Below are 14,605 nucleotides of genomic sequence, written 5' to 3'. Positions count from 1 at the left end.
AGAAAATACCTACACATACTGACATTTGGGGACCACACACTCACCCACACACAAAAGCTGCCTAAGGACTTCATCGATCTAAATATAAACCCACAAACTGACAAGACCTGCCCACTCACACAGAGCTTTGAATCAGATTTGCAGCGATTCAGTTAAAAATCTGAACAAACACCCAAGGATCATCAGGCCTTTGAGGAAAGCTTCCAACAGTGAAGACAGAGACCAAAACAAATAAACTGGAGGAAGGAAAAGAACTCAGGGAAGACAGAGGTAATAGAGGCAGTAGAAGAAAAATTGAAAAAGTAAATTAATGAACTCAGGGAGATATGACTTCACATCACAAAATACGACTTTAGTTCTCTAAGAAACAAATGGAGGAAGGTTAAAAAAAGAAGAAGGAGAACAGGAAGGAGAAAAGAAAGAATGGAGGGAGGTGGGGCAGAGGAAGTTAGAAGTTTAGAGAGCAAGAAGTGCTTTTGGAAATTAAAAATGGGGATGAAGTAAGGACAGGAAACTTTCTTTTTTTTTTTTTTTTAAGAGAGAGAAGGGGAGGGAGAGAGAATGAATTTTTTTTTTTAATATTTATTTTTTAGTTTTGGGCGGACACAACATCTTTGTTCGTATGTGGTGCTGAGGATCGAAACCCTGCCGCACGCATGCCAGGCGAGCGCGCTACCACTTGAGCCACATCCCCAGCCCAGGACAGGAAAATTAAAGCACCATTCTAGCAGATTGAATATCTAACAAAAGATTCCCAAACTAGGTGTGGTGGTGCACATTTATAGTTCTAGTACCTGGGGAGACTGAGGCAGGAGGATTGTTTGAGGCCAGCCTCAATAATTTAGCAAAAACCTATCTCAAAATAAAAAATAAAATGGACTGGGGATGTAGCTCAGTGTAAATTGTCTCTGAGTTCAATTCCCAGTACCTGTCCCCTGTGTTGCCAAATGCGCAGTCCTTGTCCCCGATGCCAATCCAATAATAAGAACACAGTTTTGAGAAAAAGGAAGAAGATTTATTGCTTTGCTAGCAAAAGAGAAACACAGGGGACTCATGTCCCAAAGATGGCAATTCTGCTCATCAGCAGAAACAGGATTTTTTAAAGAGGTGATTCACAGAAAATGAGATTAGAGAGGAGGGTTCAGGAAGGAGAAGATCAGAGAAAAGATTTGCAAGGAGAAGGTTAGGGATAAGAAGATCAGGGAGGAGAAGACCAGGAAGGAGAAGGTTAGAGAAAAAGAAAAAAAATAAAATATATAAATTGCAAAGCCACAAGGGATAAGGTCAAGTATCAAATGAACCCGTTACACCCACTGAAAAAAGTGGGGGTAATGCTGAGGATATAGCTCAGAGGTAAAGAGCCCTGGGTTCAATCCTTAGTACCACAAGAAAGAAAAAAAAAAAATTGCCAAAAAAGAGAACAATGGGAGGGCTGGGGTTGTGGCTCAGCGGTAGAGCGCTCTCCTAGCACGTTGGAGGACCTGGGTTCGATCCTCAGCACCCCATAAAAACAAATAAACAAAATAAAGGTATTGTGTACAACTAAAAAAATAAATAAAGAGAACAAGATTATCAAAAATTAACACAAGCCAGGCTTGGTGGCATACGCCTATAATCCCAGTGACAGAGGCAGGAGGATCATGAATTCAAAGCAGCCTCAGCAACTTAGCAAGATTTATTGTATCTAAAGATTTACTGTCTCTAAATAAAAATATAAAAAAGAGCTGTGGGTGTGGCTCAGTGGTTGTGTGCCCCTGGATTTAATTCCTGGTACAATTGCTGCACCCCCCACCCTCCCCCAAAAAGAGAAAGAAAAGGAATTAGCAAGAGACTATTTTCCGGAAATGAAGACCAAGTCTCCAGTTTTCTTGTTTGTTTGTTTTTGCAGTACTGAAGATTGAACTCAGGACCTCATATATGCTAGGCAAGCATTCTACCACTGAGCTACACCTCAAGACTCCCAAGTCTTTTTTCTTTTAGATGTTTTTAGTTGTAGATGGACACAATACCTTTGTCTTATTTATTTATTTTGATGTGCTGAGGATCAAACCCAGTGCCTCACATGTACTAGGCAAACACTCCCGCTGAGCTACCACCCCAGCCCCCAGACTCCAAGTCTTTACTTTAAAAGAACATATTTCGTACCCAATATAATACATGAGAAAAACATCAACACCAACACATTATCTTGAAGTTTCTGAACCACTAGAAAAAAAGACAATTCAAAAAGTGCTTAAAGAAAGTGGGGGAAAGACCATGTACAGAGGATTGGGAATTAGAATAGGATTGACTTTCTCAACAATATTGGATGCTTGAAGACAAAGATCATTGTGCATAAAATTCAGAATTAAAAAACGATTTTTTTTTAAACTTAGACACATTTAGACATGACATGCATAGTATCAGAAAGTTTAACTTCTTTGCACCCTTTCTCAGAATAATGCTAAAAGGGATGGGGATGTGGCTCAAGCGGTAGCGCGCTCGCCTGGCATGCGTGCGGCCCGGGGTTCGATCCTCAGCACCACATACAAACAAAGATGTTGTGTCCACCAAAAAAAAACTAAAAAATAAATATTAAAATTCTCTCTCTCTCTCCCTCTCTCTCTCTTAAAAAAAAAAAAAAAAAAAAGAATGCTAAAAGATGCACTCCAGCAAAACAAGAAAGAAAGGGCACACGAAGAAAGGGTAAGTCATGAGGTACAGGAAGTAGTATAGTCCAGTCTAGAAAGAAATCATACTGATGTGAGTGGAAGGAGAGGAGACCTCCAGGAGGGAGGACTACAGGAGAGAAAAATAGAAGTGATAATGTGAAAATGGAATTCACAGAGCCAGGCATGTTGAAATATACCTGTAAGTCCAGTGACTCCAGAGTCTAAGGCAGGAGGATTATTCAAGACCATGCAAAAGGATGGGGATGTAGCTCAGTAGTAGAGAGGCCCTGGGTTCAATACCTAGCACCACACACAATAATAATAACAATAATTAAAAATAAATAAATGATATATATTAAATAATTATTTAAGACTTTGTGCAAGAAAATCAAAGAAAAATTATGATGAAACAATTTTGAAATGAGAAAACTCTGAAAGAGTTTTTCAAAATAGAGTTTCAAGGCCATTAGGCAGGGTTTATACGCATTTCATGCTGCTGCCTGAAATGTAAACTCTGATCACCTTAGCCCTCAACTGCAGGCTGTCTCAAAATAAAACATAAAGAGCTGGGGACGTAGTTTAGTGGTAAAGTGCCCCTGGGTTATTACACAGTGATGTATATCAAGAGGTTATCAGACATTTTCATTCTGTTTATACATTCTTTTCTTTATCTTTTGTCACCAGCTCCTGCTCTCTCTCAACATTTCAACAAAAGTTTCCTACAAAGGAATGTTTACTGCTTTGTAATAAATAGCAATGCTTGCCTGCATAAGCTCCCACTCAGCTTCATTGGAACACTGATTCAGAGTTATCTGAAACTGTCTCCTGAATCGCCATTGCTGGAACCCCAAATAAAGTTTTTTTACTTTTGCAGTTTCTGAGTTTGAATTGACCATGTGCTGGGGGACATTGTGGTGAACTGGAAAAAAGTAGTTTCTATGAACTCTCCACTCAGAAGACAAATTAAATAAAAAATTACAAATTTAATTTATGTTGGTTAAAGGGCAGTGTAGGGTACTGTGGGAGGGGAGGGGGGATAGTAGAGGATAGGAAAGGTAGCAGAATACAACAGTTACTATTATGGTATTATGCAAAATTGTGCATGTGTAACCGATGTGATTCTGCAATCTTTGTAATGTTTTGAATAACCAATAAAAAAAAAATAGAAAGGAAATCCAACTTTTTCTAGGAAGCCAGATAAGATCATTTTGAAGAAGGTAAAATGTAATGTTGATATTTAAGGGAGACATAAGAAGAGTTCAAGAAGAAAGACTTAAGTTCTATGCTATTTCTACCAAAATCCTATCACAGGTTTTCATGAAACTTGACAAGCAGAATCTAAAGTAGATACAGGGGGAAAAAAATTAAGGTTAAGAGGAGCCAGATCAATTTAAAGAAAAATAAGATGGGATAACTTTTCTGAACAAGATCTATTATAAAAATATACTAACTAACTAGAACACAGTATTTTTGGTGGGAATTGTTTTATTTTGTTTCTTTTCTTTCTTTTTCTTCTTCTTCTTCTTCTTCTTTTTTTTTTTTTTAGTACCTTGGATTGAACCCAGGGCCTCAGGCATGCAAAGCACCTACTCTACCATTGAGCCCTAGACAGTATGCTTCCCCCCCCCCCCCCCCCCCGCCCCTGTTTTGTTTTTAGAAAAAGGATTTATTGCTTTGCTAGCAAAGAAGAAACACAGGGGACTCCTGTTGCAGAAGCTGTGATTCAGCAGGAAGAGAGGGCTTTTAAAGAAGTGATTCAAAGGCTATATTCCACGTATTCTGTTGGGGTTGTTAATTTGGGAGATAGTCATTTCTGAGCTCTTCTGGTATCATCCCCAAAGTCTGGATTACTTTTTTTCTATGGTGGATGTGTACTCAAGAACATAATTTTTTTCTTGGGTTTTTTTTTTTTTCTTTTTCTTTTTTTAGCACTGACGTAGGCAATTCCTTTTTGATGTGACAACTTTCACAGGAAGAGAGGTAATCCTGTTGCCCCCGAGAAGGTATACTCTTACACATGCATTCCTTCCCCTCTCCCTTTTTTTCTTTAGCAGTACTGAGGATTGAACCCAAGCCCTTGTGCATGCTACACAAGTGCTACATTCCCAGATTATTAATTTTTTGGTGGGGGGGCAGTACCAGAGATTGAACTCAGGGGCACTCAACCACTGAGCCACATCCCCAACCCTGTTTTGTGTTTTATTTAGAGAAAGGATCTCACTGAGCTACTTAGCACCTGGCTTTTGCTGAGGCTGGATTTGAACTCACAATCCTCCTGCCTCAGACTTCCTAATCCCTGTGCCCATCTCATCCTTAGCTTTTTTTTTGAGACAAGTTCTCGCTAAATCACCCAGCCTAACCTAAAACTTTTGATCCTGGACCATAGGTATGCTTCACTGCAGCCACTCTTCCCCTGGCTGTTGTCATATTATACCCTGCACTACCTCGGGATTCTACCAGCAAGAAGGTCATCACCTGATGTAGGCCCTGGACATTGCACTCCAGAACCAGGAGCCAAAATAAATCTTTTCTTTATAACTAAACAAATAAAAAAACAAAAGTCAATATGGTCTCCTTACATAAATAAAATTAGAACAATGGAACACTCTCTTTGCTCACACATTCTTACTTATCCCTCAGGGCACAACATGAATATCACTGCCTCCAGGAAATCTCTGCCTGCCTCCTCCCTCAAATTCTTGATTAAGTTCCTTCCTGTGGTGCTTTCATAGCACTCTTTCTTTCCCTATAGAGAACTGTCAACCAAAATGTAAAAAAATGAGAGATTCTCCCAAGAATACTGGTATTTACTTGGGAAATGCATGGTATTGGGAATAGCAGAGCATCACAGTGGGAAAATGCATGCCATCTAGACTATTGGTGCATGCAAGGATATTGAGGCAAGGGGAAGTTTTTAAAGGCAAAAGCCAGGAAACTTACAGCAGGTATTTTGAAACAATAATCCTTGGTCTCGGTGATTCATAACAAGACTGGCGTCAGACCAAGCTTGAACAGACAGTTGCTGGGCACAGGTCCTTGGAGAAACACTTTTTGTGTAAGGTTGCAGTAGTCTCTGTGCAAACGTGTGTTTCTGGCAGAGTCTTTTGTGTTAGGCAATCTGTGTTAAGAACCCTTCCTTTATAATAACCTTCTGGCTTTTTTTTTTTTTTTTTTTTTTGGTAGCATTGACGTAGGTAATTCCTTTTTGATTGTGACAATTTTCACAGAATGCTACACATTTGTTCTTACATCTGCCTCCTCCTCCCCCCCCCCCGCCCCCCGTAACAATTAGGACAGAGACCAGTACTCTTTATCATTCTCCATCCTCAGCCTGTGGTGTTCCTTTTTACTTATTTATTTATTTTTTGCAATACTGGGTATGGAACCCAGGGTATTCTACCACTGAGTTACGCCCCAATCCTCTTTTTTCTTTTTTTTTTTTTTTTTTTTAATATTAAAACAAGGTCTTGTTAGATTGCTGAGACTAGCCTGGAACTTGTAATTCTCCTGCCTCAGGTTCCTGAGCCACTGTGATTCCAGGCTCATGCCACTACACCAGGTTTGTGGTATCATTTATGGGAAGACATTTCATTTTCTCCTGCAGCACTAGGGATTGAATATGGGGGGGTGGGGCGCATTCTGCCTCTGAGTTACATCCTGGCCCTTTTTATTTTTTATTTTGAGACAGGGTCTCACTAAATTGTCAGTGATCCTCCTGCTTCAGCCTCCTGAGTCACTGGGATTACAGGCTCATGCCACTGTGCCTGGCTTTATGTGCCCATATTTATGGGAAGACTTAAAGTACTATCTTAGAAGAATAGAAGAAAGTCAGTACTAATCTTCCCCTACCACTGCCATTCATTGCTGCTATTCCTGCCCCTTTTCCTCATTTGTTAAAGAATTTAGCCCTTTTGTTTGGTTGTCTCCCATAAATCCAGCCAAATTTTTGGATTTCCACATATATAAAGACAGTCCATCCAAAACTTGTCCTCTGGGGTTCTTGACTTTTTCATTTTCAAACAGATTTCATCACTTCACCTCTGCATGTTCTCAGAAAGTCATGCCTAGGTGATATGGTTTGGATCTGAAATGTCCCCCAAAGGCTCCTGTATTGAAGGCTTGGTCCCCAGTGCAGCAATGTTCAGAGGTGGGTCTTTGGGGCAGTGATTGGATCATGGGGGCTTTGACCACACCAGTGGATTAATAATTTGATAGCATACTGGGAGATGATAAATACCATAGGAGGTGAGACCAAGTTGAAGGAAGCAGGCCCTTGTGAGGGGAGTTCCCTGGGGAACTACATCCTGCCTCTGGATCTTCTCTCTCTCTCTCATTCTTTCTCGCTCTCTCTCCCTCTCCCTCTCCCCGTCTCTCCCCTTAAATGCCACAGGGTCAACAGCTTTCCTCTGCCACACTCTTTTGCCATGATATTTTGCCTCACCTCAGCACCAAAGCAGTGGAGCTACTCACCATAGACTAAAACCTCTTAGACTATGAGCCAAAATAAACCTTCGCTCCTCTAAGTTGTTTTTCTCAGAGATTTTTGTCCCAGTAATGGAAAGCTCACATACTTTATCTTCAAAAGCATGAATCTAGCCGTCTACTCTGGAAATAAATGAAGCTATTTACTTGGAACGACACAGGCTATTACACAGAGCTTGTTCTAGCAAGGGAGTCAGTCACCATCACTTGCCATTGGCAGAAACTCAAAGACAAGCAGAAAGCAGTGTAGAGGAAAAGATTAAAAAAAAAAAAAAAAAAAAAAAAACCCAGCCAGGTGTGGTGGCGCACACCTGTAATCCCAGCTGCTCAGGAGACTAAGACAAGAGGATCACAAGTTTGAGGCCAGCCTGGGCAATTTACCATACTATGTCTCAAAATAAAAAGGGCTAGGAATGTGGCTCCGTGGTAGAGTGCTTGCCTAACATATGAGAGCCTGTGAGTTCAATCCTAGTACTTGCCAAAAGAAAAAGAAAAGAAAGAAAAAAGAAAAAGAAAGATAAAACAACAACCAAACAAAACAAAAACAAAAAACCTTTGAAGGAATTTTTTTTCAGGTAGGATCTGATTGGAATTCACATTCAGGGTATGAAAAAGCTGGACATAGTCTTTCTAGAAGTGGGACATCTCATCATATTGACTTAGCATATTTGGCTTTCTCTTGTCCTAAATTGGAATGAAGGGACAAAACAAAAGGTGGGGGGACTGGCAGTATTGACCAAGTCCTGTTTGTTCTGGGCCCATTGCTTCAAATTGTGTGTCAGAGTTCCATTGTCATGCATGGTTTGGCCAATGTCCATTTGTATATTCAGTCTTTCACTATTCATTAACCATAATCAACAATCTTTTCAGTTTGCCTATTCCTGCTCGATGATTCCTTACCTTACATTTGGACTAGTTCCCATGTTTCATGGATTTTCAATTTCTCTTTACTGTATCTTTTCTTCATTTTTCAAATAGGATATAGTCTTTCCCAACATTAAAAGCAAATGCAGCTGGGTGTGGCAGTGCATGCCTATAATCCCCACTGCTTGGGAGACTGAGGTAAGAGGACTGCATTTAATGCCAGCTTTAGAAACTTAGACCCTTTCACAAAATAAAAATAATTTAAAGAGTTGGGAGTTGGGGGGTATGTAGCTCAGTGGTACAGTACCACTGGTTTTCAATCCCCAGTACGGAAATAAAAAAGCGAAAAATCCCAACTCCATTTCCTATCTGCCAACTTTGATCTCTACTATCCTGTGCAAACAAACTTCTCAATTTTTCTATATATGTTTTCTGTGATGAGTCTACCAGAAGTCTAATTACCATCTTTTCTCCCTTTCCCTGAGGTAGTTCACTCTCCTAAAATTGATGTATATCATTATGATCCTTGCTGTTTTTGAACCTTATCATTAGACTACACAAAGTCTTAATGATTTGATTATTTTAAACTATATGAAAATTTCATTTGGTTCAATCTAAAGTAAATTTTGTAACCCTAACAATATATACTATGGTTTTTTTTAAAAAAAAAAAAAACTTTTTTTAGTTGTAGATGGATACAATGCCTTCATTTTATTTATTCATAAATTTATTTTATTTATTTATTTTTATATGGTTCTGATGATCAAACCCAGTGCCTCACACATGCTAGGCGAGCAGTGTACCACTGAGCCACAAACCCAGCCCCTACTATGGGTTTTTGTTTTAAAATTTTACATAGGGCTAGAGTTAGGTTCAGTGGTAGAGCACTTCCCTGGCATGCATCTGGCCCTGGGTTTGAACCCCAGCACCACAATTAATGAATAAATAAGTAAATAAATAAGTAAATAAATTTTAAAAGTCATTATATAAATATATGCTTATATGTATATGTGTGTGTCTGTGTGTGTATGCGACTTGCTTCTTATGAGTCAGTATAAACTTTTTTTTTTTTTTTGAGTTGGAATCTTGCTATGTTGTCCAGGTTGGCCTTGAACCCCTGGACTCAAGTGGTGATCCTCTCACCTTAGCCTACTGAGTAACTGGGGTCATAGACATATGCCATCATACCCACCTCCTAGTTTTTAAAACTTTTTTATTTTTATTTTTAAATAATTATGGTGACACCATAATTGCAAAGATAGTACAGAGATCCTGTTGCACCCTTCATCTAGTTTCTTCCAACAATTACATTTTTCTGTAACCATAACATAATATCAAAATCAGAAAACTGGCTTTTGTATAATATATGTTTAAAGTTCTAGTACTATGCCATTTTATCACATACATAAATTTGTTCAACCATCACTGCAATCAAGACAGAAAAATATTCCATTACACAAAGATCTCTTTTGTGCTACCCCCTTTATAATCACATGTATATTCCCTATAATCTCTGGCAACCACTAAGCTATTTTGTGTCTCTATAATTTTGTCAAAATCATAAAAATGAAATCATGCAGCATGTACTCTTTTGAGATTGGCTTTCTCTCTCAGCATAATACCCTTGAGATCCATTCGAGTTATTGCATGTAACAATCAATAGTTTCTTTTTAATACTGAGTAGTCCATGGTTTAGATACACTATTTTATTTAATCATTCACCTATTAAGGGATGTTTTTGATTGTTTCAAGGTTAAGTCTACTTCAGATAAATCCACTGTAAGCATTCATATACAGTTTATATGTGAACATCAATTTTTATTCCTCTGGGATAAATGTCTGGGAGTGCAAATGTTGGATTGTATGTTGTATGACTAATGTATGTTTAGGTTCTTAAGAAACTGTCAGACTTTTTCTTGGAATGATTGTACCATTGTACATTCCCACAAGCAATGTATGAGCAACCCAGTTTCTCCATATCCTCACCAGCATTTTGTATGTCACTGTTGGTTTTAGCTGTTCTAAGAGGTAAAAAGCGAAATTTCTTCATGGGCTTCATTTGCATTTTGCTAATGGCTAGTGAAATTGAACATCTTTTCATATACTCATTAGCATATCTTTTGTGTATTTTCCTTGGTGAAAAATATTTTTACCTTTTCTCCTCCTCCTCTTCCTTTGCCTTCTTCCTTCTTCTGTGGAAAATCCAGGGCATACAGACAATGCTGTACCACTGAGCTACATCCCCAGCTCCTACTCATTTTCCATCTTTTTTTTTTTTTTTTTTTTTTTTGGTGCTGGGGATTGAACCCAGGGCTTTGTGTATGCAAGGCAAGCACTCTACCATCTGAGCTATATCCCCAGCCCCCTCATTTTCCATTTTTTAAGAATTTTTTTTTTAAGTTTTGATGGACCTTTATTTTATTTATTTATATGCAGTGCTGAGAATCAAACCCAGTGCCTCACACATGCTAGGCAAGCACTCTACCACTGAGCTACACCCCAGCCCTCATTTTCCATTTTTAAATTGGATTTGTTTTTGTTTTTAACTCTTGATTCACTAATTACTCTTTTGAGACTTGTCTTATATTAAAAAAAAAAAATACTAAATACAGGCAAAGCTTTATATAAACCTATATTGAAATCATATTTATAACAACAAAATGTAAAGATCATCCAAATATATCATAAAAAAGAAGCACAAGGATATTAAAATGAGGTAATGTAGTACTTTCTTTATTTTTTTTATTAAATGGATACAATACCTTTATTTTATTTATTTATTTTTATGTGATGCTAAGGATCAAACCCTCACACGTGCCTCACACGTGCCAGGCAAGTATTCTACCACTAAGCCCCAGCCCCTAATATTGTACTTTCTTTACCAAATATAGCCAATCATCAGAATCTCTTGAGAAACTTTAATAAAAATAGAGATTTCTGAGTCCTTGTTTTGCTGTTGTTGTGTGTCTCATTCTTGACCTACTAAATTATGTTTTCTGTGGAGAGACAGAGAAAAAGGGATTCTTCTATAGCTAGGTTTTAGAATCATTGGGTTTGGTGGGAAGAACAGATTCTGAAGACATCTGATCTTTCTGCTTATCAGCTCTGAAACGTCAGGCAAATAAGTTTTCAGACTTCCCTGAGGTCAATTTCCTCATCTGTAAAACACCAGTTCCTGGGAGTGCTAAGGAATGAATTAAATGGTGCTTATAAAGAACTGACCTGTGCTCTAAGTAATTGTCTTATTGTTACAGTAAATTGACACTATAGAATATTATACAGCAAACAAATATTTATGAAAAAAAATCTTGTTCTCCTATTTATCAAAGTCCTAGAAGAAAGAACATCATGTTATTTTCAAAAAAGGGGGGCAGGCTGGGCTTGATGGCACATGTCTGTAATCCCAGCTACTTGGGAGGTAGAGGTAGGACGATCAAAAATTCAAGGGGCCAGACTGGGCAACTTAAACATGACCCTGTCTCAAAATAAAAATATAAAGGGTGGTAAGGTTGCTTTGTGGCAGAGTTACCTGGATTCAATCCCTGGTACCACAAAAACAAAATCAACAAAAAACTTATGCCAGCAACATGCACCTACCTGCAGTTCCAGGGTTAAGGCAGGAAGATTACTTGAACCCAGGAATTCAAGACCAGCTTAAGCAACTTAGTGAGACCCTGTCTCAAAAACAAACAAAAATAAAATAACATTTCTGATTTTCATCTGGACACGAGGCCACCCAGAATAAAGATGACATTTTTTAGCTACCCTTCCAGTTGTAATTAAATGTGGTATGTTTAAATTCTGGACAGTGAGTTATAATGAGAAGTAATGTGTACAATATTCAGAAAGCATCTTGACAGAAGGACACTTTGTCCTTTCTGTAGGCTAGAATGGGAACATGATGTCTGGAGGTCAAGCAGCCATATTGGATTCATCAGATTAAAAAAAAAAAAAAACATCATTTTTGGGGGGCATGGGGTGTCAGTATTAGGGATTGAACCCAGGGGCTAGTTACCACAACTCCTGTTTTTTTATTTTATATTTTTAGATGGCTTTCGCTAAGTTGCTGAGGATCTTGCTAAATTGCTGAGACTGGCCTCAAACATGCAATTCTCCTGCCTCAGCATCCCAACTCACTAGGATTACAGGTATGCACCACTGTGCCCTGCCAGGTTTCTTTTATGTAAGATAAAAATAAATGTTGTTCTATAACCCGTTGTTTTGTTTGTTATTTCTGTTAGTCAAGCCAAAAGTAATCCAAATTAATGCCTCTTGCTTTTACTTCTCTTCCTTTAATCTTCTTTCTGCATATTTGTTTCCCTTCTTATGTCATTTCCCTTGTTATGTGCAAGGCACAATTACTTTCATGTTCTCTCCTTGTCACTTTATTTGCTTTTTTTGTGTGTGAGTAGTGCTGGGGTTCAAACCCAGGGCTTCCCACATGCTAATCAAGTGCTCTGCCACTGAGCTACACCCACAGCCTCTCTTTGCTTTCTTGTTCTCCCTCCAATAACATTTATTGGGCAATACCATATGCCAAATGTGGGCAATACAAACTGCCAATAATGCTACCTCTATTCTGAAGCATTCATATTCTAATTAGGCAATTTATAAACTTGTACAATACAATATGATATGATATAAAATATACTACATCACGTACAAAGGACATGAAGAGTTCATGTTAGACTTAGTTCATGTGTAGGTTTCCCTGACATCAAATGACTTTTCTGTACTCTGTAGCAGTTACCACATTAAATGATCTGCAAGGATTTTTCTGGACCTTCTTTTCCTTTCTTCTTTATACCAACTTTATTCTTAAAAATTATTAGTGGTGACATAACAAGACTGGTGTGAAATGGGTATTCCAGACCCTTAGAGATGCTCTTTTCTCTTGGACCCAAAAACCTTAAAAAAGAGGTAAACTGATGTTTAAAGATATCAAGAGGCCTTAAAATATGGCAGGATGATGGAGAACCAGTGAAAACATGGATCAATTTATAAGTTTATGATTTTCACTTTTTTGAAAAATAAGTTTTATATCTGTTGTGTGCCATCATGTAACTTCAGGTGCTCAGAGGACAAAAAGATTAAATAAAACACTATCCATGTTCCTATTCAGTATATAAACTTAAATGTACTTATTGAATTACAACAGACCATAAGGTAAAGGCAAAATAGGGACTAAAGTGCTTTTTTGAAGGGGGGAGTACCAGGGATTGAATGCAGGGGCACTCAACCACTGAGCCACATTCCCAGCCCTATTTTGTATTTTATTTACAAAAAGGGTCTCACTGAGTTGCTTAACACCTCACTTTTGCGAAGGCTGGCTTTGAACTCCTCCTGTCTCATCCTCCTGAGCTGCTGGGATTACAGGCGTGCACCACTGCACCTGGCAAAAGTGCTTGTTGGCCAGAAGATGGAGAAATTAATTTTGGTTTTTAAAATATGTTTAGTATATAATTATTTAAAATTTTAATATCTCGGGCCAGGATTATGGCTCAGTGGTAGAGCACCTGCTTAATATGTGTGAGGTACTGGGTTTGATCCTTAGCACCACATGAAAATAAATATATAAGGGCTGGGGATGTGGCTCAAGTGGTAGCGCACTCACCTGGCATGCGTACGGCCCGGGTTCAATCCTCAGCACCACACATAAACAAAGATGTTTTGCCTGCTGAAAACTAAAAAATAAATATTAAAAAATTCTCACTGTCTCTTTAAATAAATAAATAAATAAAATAAAGGTATTGTGTGCATCTACAACTAAAAAAATTTTTTTAGTATCTCTTGGGTGTCTATACATTATAAATTCAAGCACATAGAAATTACCTTGAATTTTTTCTTTTTTCAATACATTTAAGCACAACAAAATGTGTACACAGCCTTATGTTGGAATTGGTGACTCTAAGGCCCACTGGGCTGACTGCTCCTTCCATGCTGGCTTTGTGGTTCTTGGAGGAAAGATTGTGAGCAATCTCAGCACAGTTAGATTTGCACATTAGCACTTCCAGCTCCTTGATATTGTGGACCAGTAAATTCCAGAAGTCACTGGGGAGCGTGTGCTTTGTTTTCTGGTTGCTCCCATATCCCTTTACCAATGCTTGGCATCAAGATCTGGCCCTTGGATCTTCTCCACACCCTGTTGTCAATACCTCTGTGTTTCTGTCTGATATGCTTTATTTTGATATATTGGTCTGACTGGTGCTTCATGAACTTCTTGGTCCTCTTTTTAATAGTTTTGGGCTTCACTAGAGGTCTGAGGGCAACCATATGTTTATTCATGCAGCTTTCTCTGTTTTAAATACCATTTACTCCCTTGTCTGTCTGGCAAAGTCTATTTAAGATCTAGTTCAAGTATTTCTTCTTTGGGAAAGTCTTCTCAGTTTTACCTCTTCCTTTTCCTCTCCTGACAAATAAGCATCATGTCACAGCTTTAAGGGAGGACATTGAAGCTTTAGCCTCCAAGGCTGTTTGGTCAGGAACCCTCCAGGGGAAACCCAACAATCCATAAAGAACAAATGGAACAGGCTACCTGGTTTCTTAAAGGCAATGGTTCTCAGGCCTAAGTCAACCCATGGATTTATTGAATCATCATGAGTAGAGAA

General features: G+C 38.4%; 1 pseudogene; it reads right to left on the bottom strand.

Annotated features, from left to right (window-relative positions):
• Positions 1 to 13,825: 13,825 nt before the first annotated feature.
• LOC143405627 (large ribosomal subunit protein eL32 pseudogene) lies at positions 13,826 to 14,270 on the bottom strand (annotated as a pseudogene).
• Positions 14,271 to 14,605: the final 335 nt, after the last annotated feature.

The sequence above is a fragment of the Callospermophilus lateralis genome, chromosome 8, assembly GCF_048772815.1.
Source record: "Callospermophilus lateralis isolate mCalLat2 chromosome 8, mCalLat2.hap1, whole genome shotgun sequence".
NCBI lineage: Eukaryota > Metazoa > Chordata > Mammalia > Rodentia > Sciuridae > Callospermophilus > Callospermophilus lateralis.
Note: the sequence above shows the minus strand (reverse complement) of the source record. Positions and strands in the feature narration are given on the sequence as shown.